Below are 11,120 nucleotides of genomic sequence, written 5' to 3'. Positions count from 1 at the left end.
TAATTGATTGATATACTTGGTAGCTCCCACATTAGGGGCATAAATATTCATGATTGTTAAGTCTTCTACTTGGATAGAGCCTTTAAGTATGATATAGTGTCCCTCTTCATCTCTTACTACAGTCTTTGCGATAAACTTTAACGTATCTGATATGAGGATTACTACCCCAGCTTTCTTTTGAGGACCATTTGAATGGTAAATAGTTCCCCGACCTTTCATTTTCAGGCTAGAGGTGTCCTTACATCTAAAATGAATCTCTTGTAGACAGCATATAAATGGGTCTTGCTTTTTTATCCAGTCTGACCCCTGTGTCCTTTGATGGGATCATTTAGCCCATTCACGTTCAGAGTAACTATTGAAAGATATGAATTTAGTGTCATTGTAATACCTATTCAGTCTGTTTTTGTGGATTGTTTCTTTGGGCTCCCTCTTTCTTTTACAGGGTCCCCCGTAATATTTCCTGCAGAGCTGGTTTGGTGGTCACATATTCTTTCAGTTTCTGCCTATCCTGGAAGCTCTTTATCTCTCCTTCTATTCTGAATGAGAGCCTTGCTGGATATAGTATCCTTGGCTGCATGTTCTTCTCATTTAGTAGCCTGAATACATCCTGCCAGCCCTTTCTGGCCTGCCAGGTCTCTGTGGAGAGGACTGCTGTTAATTTAATGTTTCTCCCCATATAATTTAGGGATCTCTTGTCTCTCACTGATTTAAGGATTTTCTCTTTATCTTTGGAATTTGCAAGTTTCACTATTAAATATTGAGGTTTTAATGGTTTTTATTGATTTGGGGGGGACCTATCTCCTGGATCTGAATGCCTGTTTCCTTCCCCAAATTAGGGAAGTTCTCATCTATGATTTGTTCAAATATGCTTTCTGTCCCTCTGTCCCTCTTGGCACTCTCTGGCACCCCAATTATACGTAGATTTTTTCTTCTGAGGCTATTGTTTATTTCCCTTAACCTTTCCTCACGGTCTTTTAATAGTTTTTCTCTTTTATCTTCTGCTTCCTTCCTTGCCATCAACTTGTCTTCTATGTCGTTCACTCTTTCTTCCATCTAATTAACCCTTGTTGTTAGGACCTCCAGTTTGGATTGCATCTTATTTAATTGATTTTTAAATTTTGGCCTGATTAGTTCTGCAGTTGTGAAGTCTCTTGAATCCTTTATGCTTTTTTCCAGAGTAGTTTTTAAATTGTGCTTCTGAATTGGCTTTCTGACATTGAGTTGTAATCCAAATTCTATAACTCTGTGGCAGAGACTACTCTTTCTGATTCTTTCTTTTGTGGTGAGTTCTTCCCTCTAGTCATTTTGCTCAGTTTAGAGTGGCTGTATGTGTGGGCTGAGTCCAGAATATCAACCATGACCTAGGGAAATTTCACCCTAGATGATTCTTTTTTTTTTTTTTAAAGATTTATTTATTTATTTATGATAGGCACAGAGAGAGGGGGCGGGCAGAGACACAGGCAGAGAGAGAAGCAGGCTCCATGCTGGGAGCCCTATGCGGGACTCTCCTGGGACTCCAGGATCGCGCCCTTGGCCAAAGGCAGGCGCCAAACCAATGAGCCACTCAGGGATCCCCACCCTATATGATCCTTGTTAGGAGCAAAAACCCTTCTGTCTATAACATTCCAGCTGTTCTCTCTTTAAATCTTAGGTCGAATTCATAGGTGTTCAGGGTGGTTTGAAAGTTATCTAGGTAAGTTGGTGGGGCCAGGTGAGTTGAGAACCTTACTCCTCTGCCATCTTGCCCTGCCTCCTTGATTACATTATTTAAAAAATATTTTTTTAATTTATTCATGAGAGACACAGAGAGGCAGAGACATAGTCAGAGGGAGAAGCAGGCTCTCTGCAGGGAGCCTGATGCAGGACTTGATCCCAGGACCCCAAGACATGACCTGAGCCAAAGGCAGACGCTCAAGCACTAAGCCACCCAGGGATCTCAGATTACATTATTTTTAAAGCAGAAATAAATCCACAATCCAGGGAAATGGTTGCCTTTGAGTGGGGAGTAGACAGAGGAGGATCCAGGGAAATAACATAGGGAAGGATGGTGTATTGAATATATAAGCTCCTTGGCAACATTCTAGATCTTAAGTTATGAGTTTAGAGTGATTCATTTTAATGCTTTGCTTCATAACTTACATATGTGTTCTATATTGTTCACATTTCAGATGTTAAATGATACACTCTAAATTGGAAAAAATGGTCCATTATAGAAAAATACAAGACAAAATTTCAAAGACACAAGCTCAAATGTCAATGAAAATTCATGTCTCTCTAGAAAATGAAAAGGTAAGCTACAGACTAGGAGAAAATATTTGGCAGAATATGTATCTGATAAATGATGATTATCCAAAATATACAAAGAACTCTTAAAACTTAACAATTAGAAAACAAACAACCAAAGTAAGAATTGAGCCAAAGACCTTAATAGATGCCCCACCAAAGAAGATCTATGGAGATGGAAAATAAGCAAATGAAAAGATGCTTTACATAATCCGTCTTCAGGGAAATGTCAATTAAAATGAGATACCACCTTACATCTATTAGAATGGCCAAAAATCCAGAGCAGTGATAACACCAAATGCTGATGAGAATGTGGAGCAGTAGAAACTCTTATTCATTGCTAATGAGGGTACAAAATGGTGTAGCCATTTTGGAAGATAGTTTGGCAGTTTCTTACAAAGCTATACACTCTCTTGCAACGTGACCCAGCAATTGTACTGCTTAGAGTTGAAAACCCAAAGTAGTTGAAAAATTGTATTTACACAAAACCCTGCACACAGATGTTTACAGTAGTTTAATTCATAATTGCTCAAACTTGGAAGCAATTGAGATCCATTAGTAGGTGAATGGATAAGTGAACTGTGGAACAACCAGACGGTGGAATATTATTTAGTGCTGAAAATAAATGAGCTATCAAGTCATGAAAACACATGGAGGAAACATAAATAAGTATTGCTAAGTGAAAGAAGCTATTCCGGGAAGGCTCCATACCATATGATTCCAACTATATGACAATTCCAGAAAAGGCAAAACTATGGAAACAGTAAAAAGATCAGTGGTTTCCAGGGGTTGGGGGAGGGATGAATAGGGGGAGCACAGAAGATTTTTAAGGCAATGAAACTATTCTGTACAACACTGTAATGGTGAGTATGTATCATCACACATTTGTCAAAACCTATAGAATGTACAACTCCAAAAGTGAACTCTAATGTAAACTACGGGCTTAGGGTGATAGTGGTGTTTGTGCAGACTTATGGATCATAAGAGATGTGCTACCCAGGTGCAGGATATTGATAATAGGAGAAGCTGTGTGTGTGTGTATGTGTGAGAATGGGGCTATATTGGAACTCTAAACCTTCTACTCTACTAAAACTGTTCTAAAAAAAATAAAGCAGGGATGTATCAATGTTAATTTCCTGATTGAATTGTGGATATGTAAGAGAATGTCCTTATATATAGGAAATATACTCTAAAGGATACAGCTATGATATCATGTAAGCAACCCACGCTTAAATACTTCAGGGGAGAAAATGTACTTACAATCTCTCCTTAAGTTTGAGATTGTTTCAAAATTAAAAAAAAAACATTTAATGCAGCCAATCATTATCACTATTCTAATGGGAAATTTTAGTATTTTCAGTTTTCTGCCAGCTACTCTTATTTCCTCAAGTTAAAGGTACAGAGACTTCTAGTCACTTTGCAAATCTACGAGGTCCCAGGGGAGCAATTATTCTCAATCTGGTGTTCACTTCAGATGGCCACATTTTCTTCAGAGCTGACTCAGGTTGCTGACCCAGTGAGTAAGAGACTCTCCCAAGAGAGAAGTTATAAATGGCCATCTGCCCAGGTGCATTTTTTTTAAGGTTTCCATTTTTGTGTTCTAAAATATAGGGATGTCAGATATAGGCATGAGGGCAATTCGGGCCATTCCCAGTCAGGCAAAATAACAGAGTGTCTACCTGTCCATCATGCACCTTCCTTCCCTCCCTCCCCCAGCAATGTGGTTTTAGAATTTCCCAACACCCCCCTCCAGGGAGACTTCTCCGTCTGTGCCACCTTCTTTTCTGCATGAGCCCAACTCAGATGGACTGCCCTTCTGAGTGGCCAGAGTCTTATGCTTGCCACTGATTGTCCACTTTTTGGAACTTTCTGGGTTTCTTTTCTTTTTTTTTTTCATTGTTGCACAAAAAGTGGTTTATTGATTTTAGAACAAAATAAGATGCTTTCAGAACTTTTGTTAGGGAAGAACAACTTAAAACTTGAAAACTTTTCTAAAATGATATTTTATCAGCTGATGGAAGTAGGAGCTTCAACAGAGAATACTTCCTACTGGCAACTGTGCGGAGCCCGAGGGCCTGATTAGACACAGCTAACCTAGAAGGGGGGCTTGCATTGCCGTCTGTGTACTATCGAGAGTCAGCTCTGACCTCCTTGCCCTGATGCTTGTGGTGTTCCTTCTTCCCCAGCACACACTCCTGGCTCTTCCTCACCATCTCGTGCCTCAAAATCCGGTAGGGGGACTCTGTTTAAGTGAGTTGACTTGTTAGGTGTGGGCAGGCAGGGCCCAAGCTACTTTTGAGGTGACTTGGGCCAGGCCAGGATTAGCTCATGAGAGCCTGGCACTATCCAAGGAGAGCTAGAGGTCCCATGCCAGTGGTACAACATCAGTCAGAGTAGGCTGTGGAGTCGGCAAGCCTGGTATAGACACCACGTAGGGGCTCCCAGCAACTACAGGTGTCTGAGGCAGGAAAACAAGGCTGCCAGCTCATGGCAGCCCCAACAATGATCCTCAAGGGCTGATTTTGGTCACCAGCTCTGGTTGAGGAGAAAAGGGACCCCTCATGGTCTCCTGGGAGAGAGGCCCTGGCTGCATTTTTTTTCTTAATCAAGATTTACCTCTGAATATAAATTGAGTTTAGTGTATAGCCTGAATGTATATAAGCTGGATTTAAATCTAGAAATGTGTCTCATGTGAGATGGAGTGGCTTTCTCCCTGATGGGGGAGCCTCCAGGAGAGAGGTAGAGAAACATTGAGTTGGGTTCGGAGCCCTGGCTATTGAAGGTAAAGCCACTGCTCGTAGGACTATTAATTACCTCTGTTGTCTCTTGAGCCTTCTGGAAAGATTGGTTTCACTTTATGGTGAAGGCTTAGATTTTGATTAGTTAAGGGAATGAACAGTAGGCAGGAAGAGCTCCTCAACCAAGGCTGAGGGCAAAGTTAGGGAAAGTTGGTCATGAGAAGTAAGCTGACTCTTACCTTTGTTATGTTTTCTAAATTTTCTGCAATGGGTATACAGTGCCTTTACAGTCAGGAAAATAGTCACATAAATATGTGAAAAGTGCATAGATCCACAGACCAATAGTGAGTTGCATGGTGAGCATTTCAGGTCATAGAGAATCCCACAGGGAAACAATTTTGGATGAGTGTCTGCTACTTTTCTCCTTTTTCTAATTCAAATGTAAGAACTAGATATACAAGCATTTTTTGTTCTCGAAAAATAAAATCAAACTTGCACTTTGCATTAACAATGCCCACTGATGTCAATTTTGAGAGTGTGATGGACAATGAAAAAATAAATTCAATATAGATGCAGTGGTAACTTCAATGAGAAATTACGTTATTTATTCCACATCCTAGTCGTGTATCAATAATGTGAAAAGCTGTTGAATTTTCTTTAAAAGATACTTGTGTTTGTTTCTAAGTCTCTAAGTGAATTGCTTTTTTGAACTAATTTTACAACACTTTGACTTCATAGTCTTCATAGTCTTCCTTTTCTTAAAGTCAGAAATTAATTGTGTCATTGAATTGGAACATTAATATTATAGGAGACAGCAGAGCATTATGCAAACCTAAAGATCGTTTAAATGTAACTCTTGAGTTGGCAGGAGACTTACTATTAATTATTTAGAGGCTTTTGAGTTCTTGTATGGAAATCTTAGTCATTGTTCAAAATGTATCATGTATAGTTATTCTTTCAATTACTCATTATTTATCAAACTCATTTTGGGTTTCTGCTATGTGCCATATATCCCTTGGTAAACAAGAATTGGGGCTTGTCTTCAGAGAGGGTACAGTCCAGTAAAGGAGATAAGATGCATATGAGAAAGTATTATACACATTAGACAGTGAGAAGTCCAGCAAGAGTTAAGATAGATTATGTGGTGGTAGTATAATGAGTGTGGTGGGGAAAGAGATAGTGAAGTTCTTCTCAGGAGAGGGAAGAATATGAAAAAGGCAGGAAGAGTGAGATATGACGTGAAAACATTGAGTAGAGGTACAGATTACATAGAAGAAGTGCTATAGCCTCTGACGGCCTTGGTTTATGTAAAGTGAATGATAATGATAGGTTTGTGGGCTTTATGGTTCGTGTTCCAAAATAACCTTACATCTGTTACAGGTGACAGGTGGGTTTCTGTGTGACAAGGTAGACATATACTGTACTCATATGACATGTACCAACTCACTTGGCTGGGGAGTGGGATCTCTGTGTTCCATTCATGAACTATTTCAATCTCTCTCAGTGATTGATGAAGTAGGGCCCCCCTTTTTTTGTTATCTTCACCCCTGTGATGATCAGTTTTACATGTCAACTTGGCTAGGCTACTTTCTTAGTTACTCGATCAAACATTAACTAAGGTGTAGCTATGAAGGTATTTTGTAGATGTAAAGTCCACAATGCAGTTGGTTTTAAGTAAAAATGATTGTCCTAGATAATCTGGGTGGGCTTGATTCGATCCATTGGAATGTCCTAAAATCAGAACTGAGGCTTCTCTGAGAGAGAAGAAATCCTGCCTGCAGACTGGAGCTTCAGCCAGTGCCCTTCCTGACAACCAGTCCCATGGATTTCAGACTTCCTTAGCTAGTTCCCATAGGCACAGAAGCCAATTCACTTCAACAAATCTCTTAATATTTATCTTCTACTGGTTCTGCTTCACTGGTTGAACTCTGATATGATGCCCAACACAAAGATTCTTACACTCCCTTTTCTAATTATGCTCCTTGGTTTCCTTTACTGAAAATTTCTTTCCTAGTGGTGTAAGAGATGTCAAATTCTCCAACTTTTCTTTTCCCAGGATTTATTTATTTTATAATGTGAACTCCTAAACTCATGATTTGATTTTTAACGAAGTCAATTTTACAACTATACTTTTTATTCTTTACTTTCTAGCAATTGTTTCTAGTATGTTCCTTCTCTATTTCATATCCATCAGTTTCTGTTTTACCTCTAGGAATGAAGTTCTACAGTGGTAGGGGTCTTTGGCTGGTTTATTTATGTTTGCCAAGCACCAAGAACAGTGTCTGGTGCAAAGGAAATATTCATTATATGTTTACTGAATGAATGAATGATATTTCTTTGTGAATATCCATCTTTATATTTATATGCTGCTCATACAACGATAACATCATTACATAAGACTTTTGTTTCTGTCTTCACTGTGAGGTTTGTTGGTGGGAGGCAGCTATATTGGGTAAGCAAATCTGCTTTGAAGATCCAAACTCTCCATTGGGTTTGTAATCCCAAGATCTAGGCTTGGGGTCAGGTATAAGCTAGCTAGATACTGGCTATAGATCTGAGTGATTCTCTCTAATTTAGCCTAAATACAGGTAATTTAACCTCTATTCATTGAATAAGTGTATTTGTTTCTCAATCAGTTCCAAACTCAGAGATAATTCAAGAGGTATATTAATTATATCCTTCTAATTCTGCAACATACATTTATGGAACAAATCCATTTTTGGTCTTTTCTAGGAATAAAGTGCTTATTTTGAGGGGAGAACCTATTGCTTGGCTGACTTGAAAATTTTTGTTCTAGTGGGAGCTGCCAATCATATAATCTTCAGTCCAGTCCTCAAAGATGAATGCATGACCCAAGTCAGAGTTATTCACAGGGATTTTTTTTTAAAACTGGAACCAAAGAAAGTAAGCCTGCTCTTCTCTTGTGTCCTTCTGATATGTTTTATATTTTCCCTCTTTTTTTCATAAAAGTTTAAGATAGTGATAGGCCATTTTTCTGCAAAATTAGTTATGAATTTTAAAAAGGCATCTGAAGGCAATTCTAGAGCAAATTGACTAAGTATACCATTGGTTGTGTGGTGCCACCAATTGAAATGAGAAATTCTTGGTTCAAAAAGGCCTCAGTGCAGATTCTTATAGAATTTTCTTTAGTAATGCCAAAAATGTAAGAGTAGGAAAGGGAATCATAGGGTGAGCTAGGATGAGGATTTCTAGCTAAATTTAACTTTCTTAGTGGTTCAGATAGTAGGCAGTAAGATGTCATTCAGTCTGGATTGTTGAAAAAGAATTCAAATGGTAGAATTATACCAGCCACTGCTTTCTGTGTAATAAACATATCAACTTTCTCAGGTAAACAATCCTTGCTTACTGTCCTTAGAAGCCTCCCTAGGATTTCCCAATCTGGTGCTACATTGGGCATCCCCTGGAAGTCTCTCCTTGAAATTCTCAACTGAATCTGATGCCCACTCTGCATTTCTTTAATATCAAATTCTCCAAGCCATAAACCCTGCCAGGTACAATAATATCCAAGTTCTTTTACCAGACATAATAGTACTTAGTCTCTTTAGTAGTTTAAATCTTTTGAATCATTCTCCAATAATAAAATAGGAATGTATTTTCATTTGGGAAAACATAAAGATTTATAGTCTTTTGAAATACTGGGCTTGTCTTATTTTCACTCAATACAATATTTATCACTTTTGGTCATTAGAACATAATGTTCATCTCAAAGAAAGTCAATACTTTTATATGCCTGTGAACATGAAGTGCTGTTAGATTCTAAAACTGATTCAAGCAGACAATAGAGTGACTAAGCAATGGGATTTTTGCCTCTGAAAATCTCCCACTTGTAGAACTTTGTGATTTATGAGCCAAGCTGAAAAGGTTTATTAATGTCTCTGGTAATCAGATAATTATAACAAAGTGTACCTTAGAACCTGGCAGAGGGATGTTTGAAGTCAAGTGTGGTAAAAATCAAGGGAAACAAAACAAAACGTTGAAACCTTTCAGACATACGTAGTCAAATCCATTTTTTCCAGAACGAGATGTATAAAACTATCCCTCTCCTCTGGCCTAGTCTCTACTATCCTGTCTGTTCTTTTGACAATGGCATATGTTTTGTCAAATGCATTGTCAAGGTAGCATCATTCTTCCTTTCTTGAATGTCTGTTGACTGCCAGGCATCTTCAGGTATCTGCTGAATACAAACGTGAGCAAAGCAATTTCTTCTGATGGGGAGCTTCTTCTGATGTGATGTCCTGAGGGAGGCAGGCATGTATCAAGTGTATATGGCAGTGTGTCTTCTTCCATCTTGAGGAAAGAGCCAGCTGTGGTGTCTCACACTGTTGAGGGATCTGGGCCTGGTGGCGATACTGGGGGTAGACCAATAGAAAGCCTAAGGCTGAGTGAAAATGGCTGCAATCAGAGATTGGGAGCAGATTTCAGGAAGGGAGGTGAAATGAGAAGCTAAGAACTGGCCAATGCTGGCATATGACATCAGGAAAAAGATAGGAATCTATACGTAAGGCCATAGTTAGGATTCAGATACAGAGGGTTTTTTTTTTTTTAAATTCATTTAAATTGGTTTCCTTTTTTTCTTTTTACTTTTAAATTGAAATGCACATAGAAGAAAGTATGCAAATCATAAAATATACTTCAGTGAGGTCCAACACCCATGTACCCTTGCACAAAGGCCAGACAATAGAATATTACCAGCACTACAGAAGGACCCCCTCCCCCACCTTGTAACCCGCTTGGGTCTTTACTATCTTCTGCCCACTGTTCCCATATTTGACTGGTTTTGAAATGCATGTAATGGAAACATACAGCATGTATGCTTTATGTCTGGCTTCTTTTGCTCCTCATTATGATTTTAGTACCTATCCTATTGTGTTTAGCAGGATTTCATTCTTTTTTGTTGATACAAAATTTTCCATCATATGAATTTACAGAGATTTTATATACTTTCTTCTGTAGATAGATATTTGGATTTTTTTCCAGTTTGGGGTCTAATAAAAATGCTACTGTAAAAAACATTTTGTACATTTCTTTACTATATCTGCATATGTTCCTCTTGGCTGAGTCACAACGGTGTGCTTAGGACAACTTTAGTAGATTTTGTCAGTTTTCCAAAGTGCTTATATCAATTATACTCCCTCCACTAGTTGTGTTTGTCACTCCTATTGTTCCACAACCTTGTCAACACCTGTGATTGTCAGACCTTGTATTTTTAGCCTAGTGTGTGTACTGTGCTATGTCATTATGGTTTTAAATTGCTTTTCCATACTTATGAATGAAGTTGAACATCTTTTCATATGTTTATTGATAGGATATCTTATTTGATGATATGATTTTTCTATTGGATTTTTTTCTATTGGATTTTTTTCCCTATTAATTTAAAGGCATTCTTGGCAGATTCTTCATATGAAACCTTTATTAGTCTTGTATACCATATATCTGTTCCCCCTATATTCCTCAAATTTGTACTGTCTTGGTGTCTTTTGATAAGCATTTTGTTTATTTTAACGAGCCCAATTTATCAGTCTTTTCCATATTGGTTAGTATTTCCCATGTCCCTTAGAAATAGAACTACCCTATGATCTAGCAATTATACTACTAGGTATTTACCTAAAAGATACATATGGGACATGAACATATGGGAGGGCAGGAAAGAGAAAGGGAAACAAACCATAAGAGACTTAAGGATACTGAACAAATGGAAGTGAATGGAGGGAGGTGGGTGGGGGTATGGGCTAGGTGGGTGATGGGTATTCAGGAGGCACTTGTCCTGCTGAGCACTGGGCATTCCTGAAACCAATATTACACTGTATGTTAACTAACTAGAATTTAGATAAAATTTGAAGAATAAAATATTTTCTGTGTTCCACTTACGGAAAGCTTTCGTATCCCAAGATCTTGAAGTTTTATTGTTTTGCTTTTCACATGTAGACCTAAGTTCAGCTAGAATTTACATTTATGTATAGTTCGAGGTTGGGGACAAATTTAATTTTTTTTCTCATGTTGATATCCTATTGACTCAATTATTTATTGACCAAACAGTCTCCTCCAAAAGAAAAAAAAAGTGGTTATATTTTCCTACCA

General features: G+C 38.2%; 1 non-coding gene across 1 annotated transcript; it reads right to left on the bottom strand.

The window, feature by feature from the left end:
* Positions 1–4,735: 4,735 nt before the first annotated feature.
* Positions 4,736–4,866, bottom strand: LOC112927522 (small Cajal body-specific RNA 20). Its single transcript, XR_003236556.1, has one exon.
* Positions 4,867–11,120: the final 6,254 nt, after the last annotated feature.

The sequence above is a fragment of the Vulpes vulpes genome, chromosome 6, assembly GCF_048418805.1.
Source record: "Vulpes vulpes isolate BD-2025 chromosome 6, VulVul3, whole genome shotgun sequence".
Lineage (NCBI taxonomy): Eukaryota > Metazoa > Chordata > Mammalia > Carnivora > Canidae > Vulpes > Vulpes vulpes.
This window is presented reverse-complemented; position numbering and strand designations above follow the sequence as displayed.